The following is a 20,390-nucleotide window of genomic DNA, read 5'->3' as shown; positions in this document are numbered from 1 at the left end:
TTTATTAATGTACAACTGGTTCTATAACTTTATTTGTTCAGTCTACATAACCAAAACGAGGTTTCAAGTCGGGCAGTTCGCTGTTAACCAAGGCAAACATATTAGGGTCTGTTCTGCCATCTGGTGTTCATTGAAGGAAACATCCACAGAGACATTATGAACCAGCCAGTGTTGCCTATGTTGGTGGTGGGTGTTACAACCTCGATGAAAAGCAATTCCAGAATCTCTGCCAAATTCCAATAGGAGCTGATTTGAGAATACATATTAAGAAGAAAAATACACATACCCTCAGAATACCAATTTCGCTGGTATGAATTCACCTTTTGGATATATTTGTACATGTGCACAAAGAAATGTATATAAAAATATTCCTAGCAGCACTGTTGGTAATAGCAGAAGACTGGAAACAAGCTAAACATCCATAAGTAGCTAAGCATCCATGTTTGAAAAATAAGTCAAATCTATATTTACAGATATGGGATGATCACCAAGACACACACACACACACACACACACACACACACACACCACCCACACAGACATACATACATATATATATATATATATATATATATATATATATTTTTTTTTTTTTTTTTTTTTTTTAGATAGAGTCTCACTCTGTCACCCAGGATGGAGTGCACTGGTGCGATCTTGACTCACTGCATCCTCCGCCACCCTGGTTCAAGTGATCCTCCCGGCTCAGCCTCCCGAGTAGCTGGGACTACAGATGCACGCCACCACGCCCGGGTAATTTTTGTATTTTTGGTAGAGACGGAGTTTCTCCATGTTGGCCAGGCTGGTCTCAAACTCCTGACTTGAGGTAATCTGCCTGCCTCAGCCTCCCAAAGTGCTGGGATTACAGGCATGAGCCACTGCACCTGGCACCAAAACACATTGTTAAGTGAAATAAACATGATCAAGAACAACGTGTATCAGTAGGGTGTGGTGGCTCACCTCTGTAGTTCCAGCACTTTGGGAGGTCAAGGGGGGTGGATAACCTGAGGTCAGGAGTTTGAGACCAGCCTGGCGCCAACATGGTGAAACCCCATCTCTACCAGAAATACAAAAATTAGCCAGTCATGGTGGCATGCACCTGTAGTCTCCAACTACCCTGGAGGTCGATACAGGAGAATCACTTGAACCCAGGAGGCGGAAGTTTCAGTGTGTCAAGATCATGCCACTGCACTCCAGCCTCAGCAACAGAGCAAGACTATCTCAAAAAGAAAAAAAAAGAGCACTGTGTGTAATACGCTGAAATGTGTATAAAAATGTTCATATATGCATAGGGTATCTCTAGAAGGTTTAATCAAAAATAAAATTTGAAGGCCTCCCCACAACCATAGGAAAGGACTTCCTCCTTGGCCAGGGCACCTAAAATTTAGCCTGAAAGACTAGTTCAGGCCATGATGGGGAAGTGGGGGTCAGATATGCCTCATTATACCCCTCCAGCATTAACATCAATGCAGACTTTAAGTCTGATATGAAACATTTACAATCTATTCTCACTGAAGCCTGTTACTGCTACTTGGAGGCTTCATCTGCATATGAAACTTTGGTCTCCACAGCCCTTTATCTTTTTTTTTTTTTTTTAAGATGGAATGTTGCTCTGTCACCCAGGCTGGAGTGTAGTGGCACAATCTCGGCTCACTGCAACCTCCGCCTCCCAGGTTCAAGCCATTCTGCTGCCTCAGCCTCCCAAGTGACTGGGATTACAGGCGACCACCACCATGCCTGGCTAATTTTTGTATCTTTTAGTAGAGACGGGGTTTTACCATGTTGGCCAGGTTGGTCTTGAACTCCTGATCTCAGGTGATCCACCTGCCTTGGCCTCCCAAGGTGTTGGGATCACAGGCATGAGCCATTGTGCCTGGCCTCACAATCCCTTATCTTAATCACAGTATGTTTAAATCTACCTATGACCTGGAATCACTCCCTCCTCCGCCACTGCTTCAACTTGTCCCACCTTCTGGATCGAACCAATGTAAATTTCACACATATTGACTGAGGTATTATGTCTCCCTAAAACGTATAAAAGCAAGCTGCACCCCCAACGCCACCCCCTGCTGACCACCTTGGGTACATGTCATCAGGACTTCCTGAGGCTGTGTCAGTTGCATCCTTAACCTTGGCCAAAATAAACTTTCTAAATTTGTTGAGATTTGTCTCAGATACTTGTTGGTTTACAAAGAATACTGAATAAAGTGGTAACAGTGATTGGCTTTGAGGACAAGAACCAAGGTGATCACTAATGAGAAGGTAACTTATCTCTCGCAATTTACATGTTGTACTATAGAAATACTCTTTTTTCTTTTTTTGAGACTGAGTCTCGCTCTTATTTCCGAGGCTGGAGTGCAATGGCATGACCTCTACTCACTGCAACCTCCGCCTCTTGGGTTCAAGTGATTCTTCTGCATCAGCTTCCCATGTAGCTGGGATTACAGGCTCCTGCCACCACGCCCGGCTAAAATTTTTGTATTTTTAGTAGAGATGGGGTTTCATCATGTTGGCCAGGCTGGTCTCAAATCCGTGACCTCAGGTTATTCACCTGTCTCAGCCTCCTAAAGTGCTGGGATTACAGGCGTGAGCCATCGCACCTGACCTAGAAATACTTTTTAATATGTGCTTGTATTACCAAACCCTAATATGTATGCTTGGATGACAATGAACTAAGCTGACTTGAAGCCTCATTTTGGTTATATAGACTAAATAAATAAAATTGTACCACATTGTGTGTTTTTTTTTTTTTTTTTTTTTAGTAGAGTTTCACTCTTGTTGTCCAGGCTAAAGTGCAATGGCACGATCTCAGCTCATTGCAACCTCTGCCTCCCAGGTTCAAGCAATTCTCCTGCCTCAGCCTCCCACATATCTGAGGTTACAGGTGCCTGCCACCACGCCCAGCTAATTTTTGTAGTTTTAGTAAAGATAGGGTTTCACCGTGTTGGCCAGACTGGTCTTGAACTCCTGACCTCAGGTGATCCACCCGTCTTGGCCTCCCAAAGTGCTGGGATTACAGGTATGAGCCACAACGCCCGGCCAGAACTTTAATACATCTCTATAGATAGAGATGTTTCATCAGTATTGCCTAACACATGTTAAAAAGTTCAGATAACTTTTAAAAACTAGTGTCCTGCTGTAGTTCTAGATCGTCATGACTATTATCAACAAATTCACTACGAAATATTTTTTTTAAAGAAAATCAAGAGAATTCATCCCAGTAAACAGTTTGTAAACCAGGGAGATGCAGTCTTTGGTATAAAACAAAGGTGCATTCTGAGAGAATAAAGACAGGAGTTATCTTTTATAGAGAAAGATCTCCACCAGGTTCCCACTCTGGTCTGCTTATGCAAATGAAGGATCCAAATTTATGTAGTTCTGATTGGTCAACACTTGCTGAGTTCCGGCTGGTTGATGCAGATCACAGTCTAGTGGCTGATTTAGGTGATGTAAATAGAAATAGACAATTCACACTATCATATGGCCCAAATTTTAAATATGTATAATTCAAGACAAAAAAATTTTCGCTTATGTCCATTGCGGTGATCTAGTATTAGCCATGGTCTTTTGTTCAAATAACATGAAATGAGGGTATAAGATTTTTTTTTTTTTTTGAGACAATCTCACTCTGTTGCCCAGGCTGGAGTGCAGTGGCACAATCTTGGCTCACTGACACTTCAACCTCCTGGGTTCAAATGATTCTCATGCCTGAGTCTCCCGAGTAGCTGGAATTACAGGCATGTGCCACCATGCCCGGGTAATTTTTTGTACTGTTTAGTAGAAACTGGGTTTTGTCATGTTGGCCAGGCTGGTCTCGAACTCCTGGCCTCAAGTGATCCGCCTCGGTCTCCCAAAGGGCTAGGGATTACAGGCGTGAGTCACCACGCCTAGCCGAGATTTTTACATTTATCATGCTGATTTTGATAAATACATCTCAGGGACTAACATCTACGTGTGGAAGAAAAGCAGGGTCAGGAGGTATAGTAACTTCTTCCCCCATTTACAGCCACATGAAGCTCTATCTTGCTACTAGCTGAAGACAAGCACTAAGTAATAAACTGCATTGGCTTATTTTAAAAAATGACTTTCAGAAAGGTTAAGAAACCTGTCAGTTTCTTAACTGAAACTAATGAGTGGCAATCTTGATCTTTTAACTGAGGCTTTGCACAAAGCTGCTGCGGGTGCCTCAAGAGATGTGATAAGATGACAAGATTAACTTTGGTTATGTAGGGGAAGAAAAACAATTTTCTTTCTACCCTCCATAGTTCTTAACTGGGACTCCCTGGGCAAATTAACAAGAGGAAAACAAACAAAAGTTTATTAGCATGTGTACCTCGTGTACACATGGAAGAAAACCATGGAGAAATGAATAAACCTACAGAGTAGATCTCCAAGGAAGAGTTTAATCTTCAGGTTTAAATGCTGCCCATTTTATTAAACAAAGAAAGAAAGGTGTGAGGAAAGACCCCACGGTCTTTCAAGATGGCCAGAAAAAGCGCTGTAAAACAACGGTCAGGTTTATTGTTTTGTTTTGTTTTTTTGAGATGGAGTCTCACTCTGTCGCCCAGGCTGGAGTGCAATGGCGGGTTCTCGGCTCACTGCAAGCTCCGCCTCCTGGGTTCAAGCAATTCTCCTGCCTCAGCCACCTGAGCAGCTGGGATTACAAGGATGCACCACCACGCCCGGCTAATTTTTGTATTTTTAGTAGAGACAAGGTTTCACCATGCTGGCCAGGCTGGTCCTGAACCCCTGACCTCAGGTGATCAACCCGCCTTGGCCTCCCAAAGTGCCGGGATTACAGGCGTGAGCCACCACTGCGCCTGGCCAAGGGTCAGGTTTGTTATGCAGAGTTAAGTCCAGGCCTTCTCCATCCTTTAGGAGTTTCTAGTGATTTTCTTTATAGATGTAAATTTCCTTACAAAAGGGCAACTTTTCTGAAATACTTCTGTGTCTGCAGTTTCTCAAAATAACCAGCTCAAAATAACCCACACATAAAAGAGACATATTTTGGGGTAGCATATTCTGGTCTCCTGCAGTCATATTTTGGGGTGTGTGTCCTGAGCCCCATCAGTCACCTTCTTTTCTGAATCTTTTCCATTTCTGCCCTCTCTCTCTTTGGGGCAGTCACACTGGCTCTCCTTCCATGCTTTTACTCTCCTGGGCCAGGTACAGTGGCTCACGCCTTTGGGAGGCTGAGGTGGGCGGATCAGCTGAGGTCAGGAGTTTGAGCCCAGCCTGGGCAACATAGTGAAACCCTGTCTCTACTAAAAACACAAAAATTAGCTGAGCGTGGTGGCAGGCGCCTATAATTCCAGCTACTCGGGAGCTGGCTGAGGCAGGAGAATTGCTTGAACCTGGGAGGTGGAGGTTGCAGTGAGCCGAGATCGTGCCACTGCATTCCAGCCTGGGCGACAACAGCAAGACTCTGTCTCAAAAAACAAAAACAAAAACAAGATATCCTGGCCGGGCGGTGGCTCATGCCTATAATCCCTACACTTTGGGAGGCCGAGGCAGGCGGATCACGAAGTCAGGAGATCGAATTGGCCATCCTGGCCAACATGGTGAAACTCTGTCTACTAAAAATACAAAAGTTAGCTGGGCATGGTGGCGTGTGCCTGTAATCCCAGCTACTCGGGAGGCTGAGGCAGGAGAATCGTTTGAACCAGGGAGTTGGAGGTTGCAGTGAGCAGAGATTGCACCACTGCACTCTAGCCTGGTGACAGAGAAAGACTCCATAAAAAAAAAACCCTTCTGTTTCAACCAAAATTCTTACCTTTTGAATGCGACTCTATTCTGCTATGTGTGTATGTGTGTATGTGTGTGTGTGTGTGTGTGTGTGTGTATATAATTTATTTATATATGTCATCTGATTAATTCATTCATATTACAATATGAATGAGGCTTAACTTTTCCAGGACATATTTGTATTTTCTTTTCTTTTCTTTCTTTTTTTTTTTTTTTGAGATGGAGTCTCACTCTTTTGCCCAGGCTGGAGTACAGTGTCATGATCTCTGCTCACCACAACCTCTGCCTCCCAGTTTCAAGCCGATTCTCCTGCCTCAGCCTCCCTCAACCTCCTGAGTAGCTGGGATTACAGGTACCCGCTACCACGCCTGGCTAATTTTTGTATTTTTAGTAGAGACGGGGTTTTACCATCTTGACCAGGCTGGTCTTGAACTCTTGACCTCGTGATCCACCCACCTCGGCCTCCCAAAGTGCTGGGATTACAGGTGTGAGCCAGTGCGCCCGGCCTTTGTTGTTGTTGTTGTTGTTGTTGTTTTTAAGGTAGGGTCTTGCTCTGTCACCCAGGCTGGAGTATGGTGACACTATCACGGCTCACTGCAGCCTTGAACACCTGGGATCATGCAATTCTCTTACCTCAGCCTCCTCAGTAGCTGGGACCACAGGTGCGTGCCACCATGCCCAGCTAATTTTTTTCTTTTGTAGTTTTTTTGTGGAGATGGAGTTTTGCCATGTTGCCCAGGCTATATTTGTATTTTCCAAAGAGAATGTTTTTAGTGGCAGTGAACTTCCAGTTGGCAAGTGTTGCCAGGGAAATGGCTCTGAGCAACCATGTTACTTCACTGCTTGCTTCCCTTATCAGTCAGTTAACAGCTATTTCTGGTGCACTGACTGTGTCAGGCACTGGTGTAGGTGCTGGGGATGCAGCCAGCAAAGACAGAGTCAGCCCTTGAGGGCCATGTGTTGTGTTGGACTTTTATTGGCCCTAATAAGGATGGCACCGTGTCTGAGAGGCTGAAAAAGAGACCGGGAGCCAGTGAGCGAGACATAGGGTTTATTGAGGACTTCTACATGAAGTGGTCCAGGGGCGGTGGGCTGGACAGGAGAACCACGACCTGCCATCACACCCAGCTAATTTTTGTATTTTTTGTAGAGATGGGGCTTTGCCATGTTGCCCAGGCTGGTCTCGAACTCCTGAGCTCATGTGATCCCTCAGCCTTAGCCTCAGCCTCCTAAAGTGCTAGGACGACAGGTGTGGGCCACTGCGCCTGGCCTGCCCCTGCTCATTTTTCTGCATAGCACTCACCTTAACCCTTCATCTATTTGTTTATTATTTATTTCTTTTTGTCGTTCTTCCACTGCGATGTCAGTAACTTCAGGGCAGAGATTTTGCCTGCTGTGTTCACAACTGTGCCAGCACATGGTTGACCTTGAAGAACAGTCCTGGAGTAAGTGAATACATGGATGAAAAGTGGGAAAAGAGAGAGAGCTTCTGATATAGGTCAGCAGAGCCAGATCATACAGGGCCTGGTAGACCAGGATGGGGAGTTTGCATTTTGTTCTAATTTTAATGCAGAGCCATAGAGCGTCTAAGCAGAAGAGTGACCCAATCTGTTATTTTAGGATGATCACTCAGTTGAACTTCCAGGGCCTAGAACTTGATATTATGATTGACAGGATGCGCATCACTTTTTGAAGAAACCCATTTCATTGCTGAAAGTCTTTAATTATTAAACATTAGGGCAGGCGCCGTAGCTCACACCTATTAATTCCAGCACTTTAGAAGGCGGAGACAGGCAGATTACTTGAGCTCAGAAGTTCAAGACCAGCTTGGGCAACATGGTGAAATCTGTATTTACAAAAAAATACAAAAATTAGCCCGACATGGTGGCAAGCACCTGTAGCCCCAACTACTTGTGGTGGGGGCTGAGGCAGGAGGATCATTTGAACCCCAGAAGTCGAGGCTGCAGTGAACTGAGATTGTGCCACTGTACTCCAGCCTGGAGGACAAAGTGAGACCCTGTCTCAAAAAAAAAAGAAAAGAAAAGAAAACAAAAACAAAAAAAAACATTTTTTTCACACATTGAATCTTTCTTTCTTCTCTATAACTGGTACCCATTAACCCAAAGTCTGTGCTCAAAACACACTGAAAACAAGTTTAAAACTCCTTCCACATAATGGTTTTTGAAATATTTGGAGCCTTTTAGTCTTCTCCGGGTAGGCTTTCATGGTACTTCGACTTATTATCCTGTTACATGACTTTCAGAGTTTTCATTGTCTTTCAGAGAGGCCTAGTTTTTCAGTATGCTCCTGAAGAACTGCCAAACTTTGGTCTGACCAACACAGGACAAAGCAGTAATTGTGTTTAAGACTGGAGTTTTCTGTGTCTGAACATAGCCTAATTCAATTACACTTCAGCTGTGTCACTAGCGGGTCAGGCTAAATTTGTGGTTGATGGAAACATCTGGAACTTCTTCAAGCTGATGCTGCTTCCTCCTCCACTTCACTTGCATGCTGGGATTTGCAGTGATCTTGTGAAATGTATCCTGTGGTTTCTGGCTGAAGTAGTAACGTATTTGCAATAAACTCTGTCTGTGTTCTCTCAGTTGTGTAACATCTGAAAATTTGTAGTTTTATTCTTTTTTTTTTTTTTTTTTGAGATGGGGTCTTGCTCTGTCACCCAGGCTGGAGTGCAGTGGCACCATCTCAGCTCCTCACTGCAACCTCTGCCTCCCAGATTTAAGCAGTTCTCTGCCTCAGCCTCTCAAGTAGCTGGGATTACAGGTGCCCACCACCACACCCAGCTAATTTCTGTAGTTTTAGTAGAGACAGGGTTTCAACATCTTGGCTAGGCTAATCTTGAACTCATGACCTCGTGATCCACATGCCTCGGCCTCTGAAAGTGCTGAGATTACAGGCGTGAGCCACCATGCCTGGCCGTTGTTCTTATTCTTTATCCATTTTGTTGAAGATATTTAACAGAATAGGGCTGAGGAAAGAATTCTATAGTCTTTTTTTTTTTTTTTTTTTTACACAGAGTCTCAATCTGTTGCCCAGGATGGTGTGCAGTGGTGTGATCTCAGTTTACTGCAACCTCCACCTCCCGGGTTCAAGAGATTCTTATGCCTCGGCCTCCCGAGTAGCTGGCATTACAGGCATGCACCACTACACCCAATTATTTTTTTGAATTTTTAGTAGAGATGGGGTTTTATAATGTTGGCCAGGCTGGTCTTGAACTCCTGTCCTCAGATGGTCCGCCTGCCTCAGCCTCCCAAAGTGCTGGGATTATAGGTGTGAGCTGCCGCACCCAGCATGTTGTCTTATTCTTGAATTTTTTTCTTTTTCTTTTTCTTTTCCAAGACAGAGTCTTACTCTGTTGCCCAGGCTGGAGTGCAATGGCACGATCTCTGCTTACTGCAACCTCTGCCTCTCAGGTTCAAGCAATTCTGCCTCAGCCTCCCGAGTAGCTGGGATTACTGGCATGCGCCACCACACCTGGCTAATTTTTGTATTTTTAGTAGAGACAGGATTTCACCATCTTGGGCAGGCTGGTCTCAAACTCCTGACCTCAGGTGATCCCCCTGTCTCGGCCTCCCAAAGAGCTGGGATTACAGGCATGAGCCAGTGCGCCTGGCCTGAAATTTTTTCTTAATTGTCAGCTTTTTTTTTTTTTTTTTTTGAGACGGAGTCTCGCTCTGTCGCCCGGGCTGGAGTGCAGTGGCCGGATCTCAGCTCACTGCAAGCTCCGCCTCCCGGGTTTACGCCATTCTCCTGCCTCAGCCTCCCGAGTAGCTGGGACTACAGGCGCCCGCCACCTCGCCCGGCTAGTTTTTTGTATTTTTTAGTAGAGACGGGGTTTCACCGTGTTAGCCAGGATGGTCTCTATCTGCTGACCTCGTGATCCGCCCGTCTCGGCCTCCCAAAGTGCTGGGATTACAGGCTTGAGCCACCGCGCCCGGCCAACTGTCGGCTTTTAAAATAATGAACTGTAGGGTAGAGGAGTATATTCGTGTGTATGTAGTGTGAGGTTCCTTAGCTGTGGTATATTGGCAGACAGATAAAAGTGAAGATTTTCGAACAGAGCAAGTAGATGAAGGGGACATGCCATGTTGAAGAAAATTAATGAGGGAACACATAGAAACAAAGGGGAAAGCACAGATATCCTTGACAGGTTAAATAATAAGCTGAATTTCTTTTGATCTAGCAGACAAGGGCAGTCATCTGTCAAACTCCTTGATGTATTTGTGCTTGTTCACATATCTAGACATTGTGAACCCAGAAAATCTGAGGCAGGTCTCAGTTAATTTAGAAAGTTGATTTTGCCAAGGTTGAGGACGCTCCCGTGACACAGCCTCGGGAGTCCCTGATGACATGTACCCAAGGTGGTCGGGGCACAGCTTGGCTTTATATATTGTAGAGAGACAAGAGACATTAATCACTTTATCTAAGAAGTACATTGGTTCGGTCTGGAAAGGCGGGACAACTTGAAGCAAAGGCAGGAAGACTCAAAGCAGAGAAGTTACAGTCTTTTGAGTTTCTGATTAGTTTCTTCCAAAGGAGGCAATCAGATATGCATCTATCTCAGTGAGCAGAGGGGTGACTTTGAATAGAATGGGGGCAGGTTTGCCCTAAGCAGTTTCCAGCATGAGGTTTCCTTAGTGACTTTGGGGGCCGAAGATATTTTCCTTTCACAATATCATAAGACCTTCTTGTGATCCATGATCATAAGATTCATGATCATGATCATAAGCTTCTTAAGATCCATGATCCTCTCAAAAAGGCCGGTATGATTCAACATCGGTGGGTGTTCATACTCACTTTAAACTAAAGATTTAGGCCAGGTGGGGTGGCTCAAGCCTGTAATCCCAGCATTTTGGGAGGCTGAGGCCGGCAGATCGCTTGAGGTCAGGAGTTCAAGACCAGCCTGGGCAACATGGCAAAACCCAGTTTCTATCAAAAAAAAAAAAAAAAAAAAAAAGCCAAACCCAAAATTAGCTGGGCATGGTGGCTTACACCTGTAGTCCCAGCTACTTGGGAGGTTGAGGTGGGAGGATCACTTGAGTTTGGGAGGTTGAGGATAAACTGAGTGGAGATCATCCCACTGTACTCCAGCCTGGGTGACAGAGTGAGACCCTGTTTCAAAAATAAGTACAAATAAATAAATTTAAAGATTTAAGCTTAAGACCGGGTGCAGTGGGTCACACCTGTAATCCCAGAACTTTGGGAGGCCGACTGGGTGGATCACAAGGTCAGAAGTTTGAGACCAGCCTGACCAACATGGTGAAACCCCGTCTCTACTAAAAAATACAAAAATTAGCTGGGCGTGGTAGGGAATGCCTGTAATCCCAGCTACTTGGGAGGCTGAGGTTGAAGAATCGCTTTAATCTGGGAGGCAGAGGTTGCAGTGAGCTGAGATCACGTCACTGCACTCCAGCCTGGGCGACAGAGAGAGATTCTATCAAAAAAAAAAAAAAAAAAAAAAAAGATTTAAGCTTAAAACAAAAAGCGATAGATGATATTTGTGGGAGACATTCGTACCTCTACTCTTTTAAAAAATAATGAATCATTCTCCAAGTCCTCATTTTACTTTCATATAATCTAGACCTATGGCAGCTAATAAACCTCTGTGGAGTTTGGGTGTTTCATGTCATGGCTATTGAGCAGAACTTTTCATATACAGTTTGTACAAGCAGCTGTCAAATCGTTTAGAAGTACCATATCCCAACCCACAGTTCCGTATCTTACTCTCAAGGACACCAGTAGATAACTCATCAAATGCTTTGCTAAAAGAGGGATATACATTATAGCTAAAGTGTTTCCGCTTTTCTACTAACCTAATAACAATGTCAAAAAACATAATTGGATTTAATTTGTTGAAACTTTCAAATGTTTGAAGAGAGCTGATGTTATTTTTCAGTCATCATTTCCCATTCACCTACATACCCATAAACCATTCGTTTAACAATTCATACCATTGGGCTGTGAATTTATGCCAAACTTACTGAGGCTTGGCTGTCAGAATCTATTGCTTTTCCTCCTGTGTCTTCAGGCATCTTTCCTGTTCATCGTTTTTAAAAATCAGTTTTTTTCTCCCATGATGAAATAATACAAACACATTACGTAAAATTTGGAAATAGAGAAAACAAGAAAAAAATCTCCTTCTAACTCAAATACTCAATATTTTGGTACACTAACTTCCAGCATTTTTTCTAGATATATTATTTTTTAAAAAATTTTAGGCTAGGCGTGGTGGCTCACGCCTGTAATTCCATCACTTTGGGAGGCCAAGGTGGGCGGATCACAAGGTCAAGAGATTGAGACCATCCTGGTCAACATAGTGAAACCACATCTCTACTAAAAATACAAAAATTAGCTGGACATGGTGGTGCACACCTGTAGTTTCAGCTACTTGGGAGGCTGAGGCAGGAGAATCTGTTGAACCAGGGAGGCGGAGGTTACAATGAGCCGAGATTGCGCCACTGCACTCCAGCCTGGCAAGAGAGAGAGACTCCATCTCAAAAAAAAAAAAAAAAAAAAAAAAAATATATATATATATATATATATATATATATTTATATTAAGTTTCAGGGTACATGTGCAGAATGTGCAGGTTTGTGTATGTGGGTATATATTCTTAACAGTATCACATGTTGTACATGTATTTTTTTTTTAATTGAGACAGGTTTTAGCTCTGTTGCCCAGGCTGGAGTGCAGTGGTATGATCTCAGCTCACTGCAACCTCTGCCTCTGGGTTCAAGTGATCCTCCTGCCTCAGCCTCATGAGTAGCTGGGACTACAGGCATGTGCCACCATGCCTGGCTAATTTTTGTATTTTTGGTAGAGATGGGGTTTCACTATGTTGCCCAGGCTGGTCTCAAACCCTTGAGCTCAAGTGATCTGTCTTCCTCCCAAAGGGCTGGGATTATAGGCATGAGCCACCTCACCCAGCCAATTGTACATGAATTTTATTTTGTTTATTTATTTATTTTTTGAGACGAGAGTCTTGCTCTGTCGCCCAGGCTGGAGTGCAGTGGCCGGATCTCAGTTCACTGCAAGCTCCGCCTCCCAGGTTTACGCCATTGTCCTGCCTCAGCCTCCCGAGTAGCTGGGACTACAGGCGCCCGCCACCTCGCCCGGCTAATTTTTTGTATTTTTTTTAGTAGAGACGGGGTTTCATCGTGTTAGCCAGAATGGTCTCGATCTCCTGACCTCATGATCCGCCCGTCTCAGCCTCTCAAAGTGCTGGGATTACAGGCTTGAGCCACCGCGCCCGGCCTGTACATGAATCTTAAAATAAAATTTTCATGTTATTAGGTTGTCCTCCTTACCAACCTATATTGTAAAGATTGTTGATAGTGAAGTTTCCAGGGTCACAATTACACGTTTTAACAACGTGAGATATATTTTCCTGGGTTTCCAGGCCCTAAATTCATTTTGGACAGCTAGTTTCTTTTTTTTTTTTTTTGAGACGGAGTCTCGCTTTGTCGCCCAGGCTGGAGTGCTGTGGCCAGATCTCAGCTCACTGCAAGCTCCGCCTCCCGGGTTCACGCCATTCTCCTGCCTCAACCTCCCGAGTAGCTGGGACTACAGGCGCCCGCCACCTCGCCCGGCTAGTTTTTCATATTTTTTAGTAGAGACGGGGTTTCACCGTGTTAGCCAGGATGGTCTCGATCTCCTGACCTCGTGATCCGCCCGTCTCGGCCTCCCAAAGTGCTGGGATTACAGGCTTGAGCCACCGCGCCCGGCCCTAGTTTCTTATATTATGTTCTAGCTGGACTTTTATTTCATCTTCATGATGTCCATTTTAATTTTTCAGTGTGAGTGTAATTTCCTTTTTCTTTTTTTGCTAGATAGGTGTTTCAGTCTGTTCTTGGGTTGCTGTGAAGAAGTATCTGAGACTAGAAAATTTACAGAGAAAGGAGTTTTTATTGGCTTATGGTTCTGCAGGCTGTTTACACAGCCAGCATTTGCTGGGCTTCTGGGGAGGCCTCCAGGAAATTTTATTCATGGTAGAAGGTGAAGAGGGAGCAGAGAGCAAGAGCAGGAGCTGGGAGGAGGTGCCACACACTTTTAAACAACCACATCTCAAGAGGACTCACTCCCATGCACCAAGGAAATGGTTCTACTTCATTTCTGAGAAATCTGCCCATAATCCATTCACCTCTCACCAGGTCACACCTTCAACCCTGGGGATTACGCTTCATCATGAGATTTGAGGGAACAAATATTCAAACTCTACCAATAAGTCAGAAGAAAACTAACAATTAAATAATCAGTCTCTCTCTTTGTCAGCTTTTAACCTTATGTTTAGAAACTTCATCCTTGTAAGTGGGAAGAAAAATTGGGCTAACCTTTCAGGAAGGCAACTAGGCAGTATGTTTGAAGATCCTTAAATAGGTTTTAGCCCTTGCCTAAATAATTCCACATCTAGGACTCTATCCTAAGGAAATAATTTATTCAAAAATTTTATAAAAGGGCCCAGTGCGGTGGCTCATGCTTGTAATCCCAGCACTTTGGGAGGCTGAGGCAGGTAGATCACTTGAGGTCAGGAGTTTATGACCAGCCTGGGCAACATAGGGAGACCCCATCTCTACAAAAAACAAAGAAATAAGAAATAAGGCTGGGCGTGGTGGCTCACGCTTGTAATCCAAGCACATTGGGAGGCAGAGGCAGGCGGATTACTTGAGGCCAGGGGTTCGAGACCAGCCTGGACAATATGACAAAACCCTGTCTCTACGAAAAATACAAAAAATTAGCCGGACATGGTGGTGCAATGACCTGTAATCACGCCACTGCACTCCAGCCTGGGCGACAGAGTGAGACACTGTCAAAAACAAACAACACCCAAATAAATAAATAAATAAATAAATAAATAAATAAATAAATAAAAGCATTAATGGCACCTATGAGAAAATTCACCAGAGACTCAGAGCTGTGTAATATTCAAAGTATAGAAAATAGTCTCACTTTGGCAAGAGAGAAAATGTATGTGGTAGAACCGTATTAGTTGAACTCGTCTTAGGTAAACATTGACATGCTAGATCAGTGGATCTTTATCCTGACTTCAATCCTACTTACCTGGACAATTGTTTTAAAAAGCACTATACCCAGAAATTATGAGTACTGGTATTTTTAACAAACAATTGGGAACATCTACTATGCAGCCAAGGATAAGAATAACTGCTCTAGATAAAAATGGATATTAGTTTTTTCAAGGTAAAAGCTACCTATATTCAGAGGATCCCAGTGTCCACACAAAAATGTCCCAGTGTTGACTTAGGCCCATTATCCATTTCTAGACATATTTAATCATGCCCATTAAAGCCCTGTGGTACATTTATACCCCTTATAAATGCATATATGGTTCCTGACATATTTTATCATAAAGAGAAGGCATTTGAATCTTTTCTCTGAAATGTGATTGGTAGATACTGACTAGAATTCCAACCCAGAAAGAGACAACATTGAAAGTAGGTTTTTAAAAAAATGATCTAAACTGTTGCTAAATGTTTAATGTCATGGTCAAAGTCTCTGCTTGGGAAGTAAATAAGAAACTTTTTGAACGTATGATGCAATGTGGTTTCAGGAATACAAAAACCTTGGACTCTGAATCCAGGTCTCTATAGTTTAATTTACAAATTAGGGTAAGAGACGCTATAAAGTCATTAACAGTTTCAAAAGACGAGGTCCTATGTTACTTGTGAAAAAAATGTTGTTATTTTATATATTCTTAAATTCTCAGGTATTCTTGATCATGATTTTGTGTGTGTGTATATATATATATATATAATATATATATATATTTTTTGAGATGGAGTTTCACTCTTGTTGCCCACGCTGGAGTGCAGTGGCGCGATCTCGGTTCACTGCAACCTCTGCCTCCCAGGTTCAAGTGATTCTTCTGTCTCAGCTTCCCTAGTAGCTGGGATTATAGGTGCCTGCCATTATACCCAGCTACTTTTTTGTATTTTTAGTAGAGATGGTGTTTCACCATGTTGGCCAGGCTGGTCTCGAACTCCTGGTCTCAAGTGATCTGCCTTCCTTGTCCTCCCAAAGTGCTGAGATTACAGGCGTGAGCCACCACGCCCGGCCTGTTAAAATATGTTAAAAGCATGTTAAGTGTAACATTAAACCCAAGAGTTGCCAATCTTTACTGGTGAGTATAAACCCTGAAAATACAAGACAGCCACTTGATTTGCCAAAATTCCATATATATTTTTTGTTAACAGTTTTTCATTTGCTCTGCCAAATTAAATTTCAATGGCAAGTTTAAATGTGTCTTTAAAACTGTCGTTTAACATTGGTTATCAGCTAGCTCCCCAGTTATTATCATAGGTTAGTTTTGGGAATGTGAACTGAAGTGCATGGAGGGAAGATAGATCAGACAACTGATCAACCAGATGGTGCTAAAGTTATGTGGACCAATGTATTACAAACTGGAAGGTGAAAATAATTGAAAGGTGCAATTGCATCTTTTCTCCCCAAAGACTTCCTCATTAGGGCCATGTGTGTTTCTGGAAGAGTTTTAGGAATACCCTGTAGTTCTGAGACGTGTTCAAGTTCAGCCGGAGGCAGTGGCTCACACCTGTAATCTCAGCACTTTGGGAAGCTGAGGAAGGCAGATCACTTCAGTCCAAGAGTTCGAGACCAGCCTGGCCAACATGGCGAAACTCCAGCTCTACTAAAAATGCAAAAATTAGCTGGGCGTGGTGGCCAGCTAATAAGAATCGTAATCCAAAAATTATGATTATTAATAAATTAATCATAATTATACTAATTATTAATTATGCAGATTGCCATTCATTATCTTCATATTTAATTGTACAAACAGGGCAATTTTTGCCAGCCGAAGAGTAAACATCAAAGTTGTAATCACAAACACATGTAACAGCCCACAAAAGCCGTCAAACGAAGTCTGATTTAGTGGTTTCTCCACTTTCCTGTCACTGTTATTTTGCATAATTTTTCAAAGCTCAGTAGCTGGCAAATAGGAGCTGAGTGTCAGTGATGGCAGGGCGATGGGGGCCAAGCTTGTATTCCATTTTAGGGGGTAATGCAAATAAAATTCGAGGCCTCATATGATCCAGTTTGAAAATCACATCTCAATAAAAGGACTCTCAAGGAAACCACATAAAGGGTCCTTCCTTCCTTCCTTCCTTCTTTCCTTCCTTCCTTCCTTCCTTTTCTTTTCTTTCTTTTTCTTTCTTTCTTGTGCTCTCTCCTTCCTTCCTTCCTTCCTTCCTTCCTTCCTTCCTTCCTTCCTTCCTTCCTTCCTTCCTTCCTTCCTTCCTCTCTTCCTTCCTTCCTCCCTTCCTTCCTTCTCTTTCTTTCTTTTTCTTTTTCATTATTTTTTAAATGATTTCAAATACAAACATATAGAAAAGTTGTAAGAATAGAACAAAAACTTCCTTGTTCTCTTTACCCAGAGATCCTAGACCCTTCCATTCAAGTGTCACCAAATGCCCCTTGGGGCCCACGCTGTGCACCCACTTCTCATGTCCACCTGGGTTCCCTAAGTCTTTCTTTGCCTTTCTTGGCTTTTGTCCTTTTGAAGATGACAGGGCAGTCATTTTGAATAACGTCCTTCAATTTGTGTGTATACAGTGCCTTCTCATGACACAGTCCAGGTTACTAAGCTTTTGGCAGGAATATCACAGAAGGGGCGCTGTGTCCTTCTCACTGCATGCTCTGGGTGGGGGATATACATGCCAGTTTAGCCCATTAGTGGTGACATTAATTTTGATTACTTAATTAAGATGGTGTCTGCCAGGTTCTTCCCCCATCTAAGTTTCTCTTTGTCTCCTTTATAATAAATAGTTATTTTATGTGGAGACATGTTTAAGGCTGTATGAACATTTCTCATCCTACTTGTATCCCCTGATTCTAGCATCAATTGATATTTCCTTGCCAGAATTAAATATTTTCATAATTATTTCCAAATTACAATTTTCTAAGTCCAGTATTCCTACTATATTAATTGCTTGGCATTATACTCGAAGGAATAACTTTCTTATCTCTTCACATAATTGTTAATCTGTTTATTACTATCACTGTGGACTCACTGATTCCTATTTTATTCAGTGGATTATGATCCATCACTATTATTACTTATTTGGACAAATTGTCACAGATTTGACCAGAGAAAGCACCCCCCCCAGTTTTTTTTTTTTAGACGGAATCTCACTCTGTCGCCCAGGGTGGAGTTCAGTGTCACAATCTTGGCTCACTGCAACCTCTGCCTCCCGGGTTCAAGCGATTCCCCTGCCTCAGCCTCCTAGCTGGGATAACAGGTACACGCCACCACACCCGGCTAATTTTTGTATTTTATTTTATTTTTTAAAATTTATTTTATTTATTTATTTTTGAGACAGAGTCTAGCTCTGTTGCCCAGGCTGGAGTGCAGTGGCACAATCTTGGCTCACTGCAAGCTCTGCCTCCTGGGTTCATACCATTCTCCTGCCTCAGCCTCCTGAGTAGCTGGGACTACAGGCGCCCGCCACCACAGCCTGGCTAATTTTTTTGTATTTTTGGTAGACACGGGGTTTCACCGTGTTAGCCAGGATGGTCTCGATCTCCTGACCTCGTCATCTGCCCGTCTCAGCCTCCCAAAGTGCTGGGATTACAGGCGTGAGCCACCACGCCCGGCCTAATTTTTGTATTTTTAGTAGAGATGGGATTTCACCATGTTGGCCAGGCTGGTCTCAAACTCCTGACTGCAAGTGATCCACCCACCTCGGCCTCCTGAACTGCTGGGATTACAGGTGTAAGCCACCACGCCCGGTCAAGAGAGCCCCTTTCAAATGGCTTCTCTGTCCTTTGGACATGTCCCTATCATTCTCTGAGCGTTACCTAAGTTGCTCAAGATGGTGTTCCAGGCTTATCTTGTACTTTTCCCTGACCCACTTCAAGAATCAGCCAATTTTCCAAGGAGCTTTGGTGCCTTTCGATGGTGAATTGCATTTATTTTTTTAGACAGTGTCTCACTCTGTTGCCCAGACTGGAGTGCAGTGTTGCAGTCTCACTGGCCCACTGCAACCCCTGCCTCCTGGGTTCAAGTGATTATCTTGCCTCAGCCTCCTGAGTAGCTGGGATTACAGGCACCTGCCATCACGCCTGGCTAGGTTTTGTAGTTTTTGTAGAGACAGGGTTTCACCATGTTGGCTAGGCTGGTCTTGAACTCCTGACCTCAAGTGATCTTTCTTTCTTCCCAAAGTGCTGGGATTACAGGCATTAGCCACCATGCCTGGCCAAGAATTGCATTTAGCAACCAAGATTTAGGCACTGTGTGTGCTCATTGCTCCTGGATGTACTGCTGCTCGCAGATTATCCTAGTGGACAGAACTAAGAATTATATGTATATTCAGACATACATTCACACACAAGTACATACCATTATGTCTATATATTCATTTCTGTATCTATTTTTATATATGCACAATTTGTACTCTCTCCATTTTCAATCCAACACCTCAAAGTTTATGCTAACTTTCCTTCTTTCCACATCGTTACCTCTCTTAGTCAGTGAGAAACCTGACCCCCATTATCCTCAATATATTTGCTTGTTTGCTCAATCCTCTATATGCAGCTAAGCTTGTGACACCCTCACGCTGCCATTCTTACACAGATAAGCATGACTTTCCCCTTGAGGCCTTCCTTGTGACTTTTAGACTGAATTAGGATGAAAAGAAGGAGGAAGGGAGGAAGGGAGGAAAGGAGAAAGGGAGGAAGGAAGGGAGGGAGGGAGGGAGGGAGGGAAAAAACGAGGGAAGGAAGGAGAAAGGAGGGAGGGAAGGAAAGAGAAGGGAGGGAGGGAGGCAAGTAGGAGGAAAGGAGTGCATTGTTTTCCAATTGAAGCATAATTAAGTAAACCCGCAGATCTTAAATATTTGGCTTGATGGCTTTTGAAAATTGCATGTAGCCAAGTAACAACCACCTAAAATAGAATATAAACTATTTCGACACCCCCACCCCAAGTTTCCTAATGCAAGGGAGCCCATCCACAGGAAACATCATTAAAAACCCTTCTTGTCCTCTCCTCTCAATATCGAGCACTCAGTTTGTAGCTGTTGCTGAAAATGTTCTCTTCTCAATTTTAATCTTTTCTCAAATTTTCTTTAACTGATGCCCAACCTGTTTGGTTTCTCTCTCCTTTTCCCCATCTATTTCAGATCTTACTACACAGAACGACTTGGCTCCTCCTGACTTCATTAGTTTTCTTTCTTCTTCACTAATCAAGGAGATTCTCCACAATAAAGCAGAACCTGGGAGTTTTCCAGAGAACAAGAAAGAATCTCCTTCCCCTTAGAAGGACAAATAGGGAAGGACCTCTGTTATTTCACATTAGTGGCAACACACTCTTCTTTTTTTTTTGAGATGGAGTCTTGCTGTGTCGCCCAGGCTGGAGTGCAGTGGCCGGATCTCAGCTCACTGCAAGCTCTGCCTCCCGGGTTCACGCCATTCTCCTGCCTCAGCCTCCGAGTAGCTGGGACTACAGGTGCCCGCCACCACGCCCGGCTAGTTTTTTGTATTTTTAGTAGAGACGGGGTTTCACCATGTTAGCCAGGAGGGTCTCGATCTCCTGACCTCGTGATCCACCCGCCTCGGCCTCCCAAAGTGCTGGGATTACAGGCTTGAGTCACCGCGCCTGGCCA

Source organism: Rhinopithecus roxellana, chromosome 19 (assembly GCF_007565055.1).
Source record: "Rhinopithecus roxellana isolate Shanxi Qingling chromosome 19, ASM756505v1, whole genome shotgun sequence".
NCBI classification, from domain to species: domain Eukaryota; kingdom Metazoa; phylum Chordata; class Mammalia; order Primates; family Cercopithecidae; genus Rhinopithecus; species Rhinopithecus roxellana.
This window is presented reverse-complemented; position numbering follows the sequence as displayed.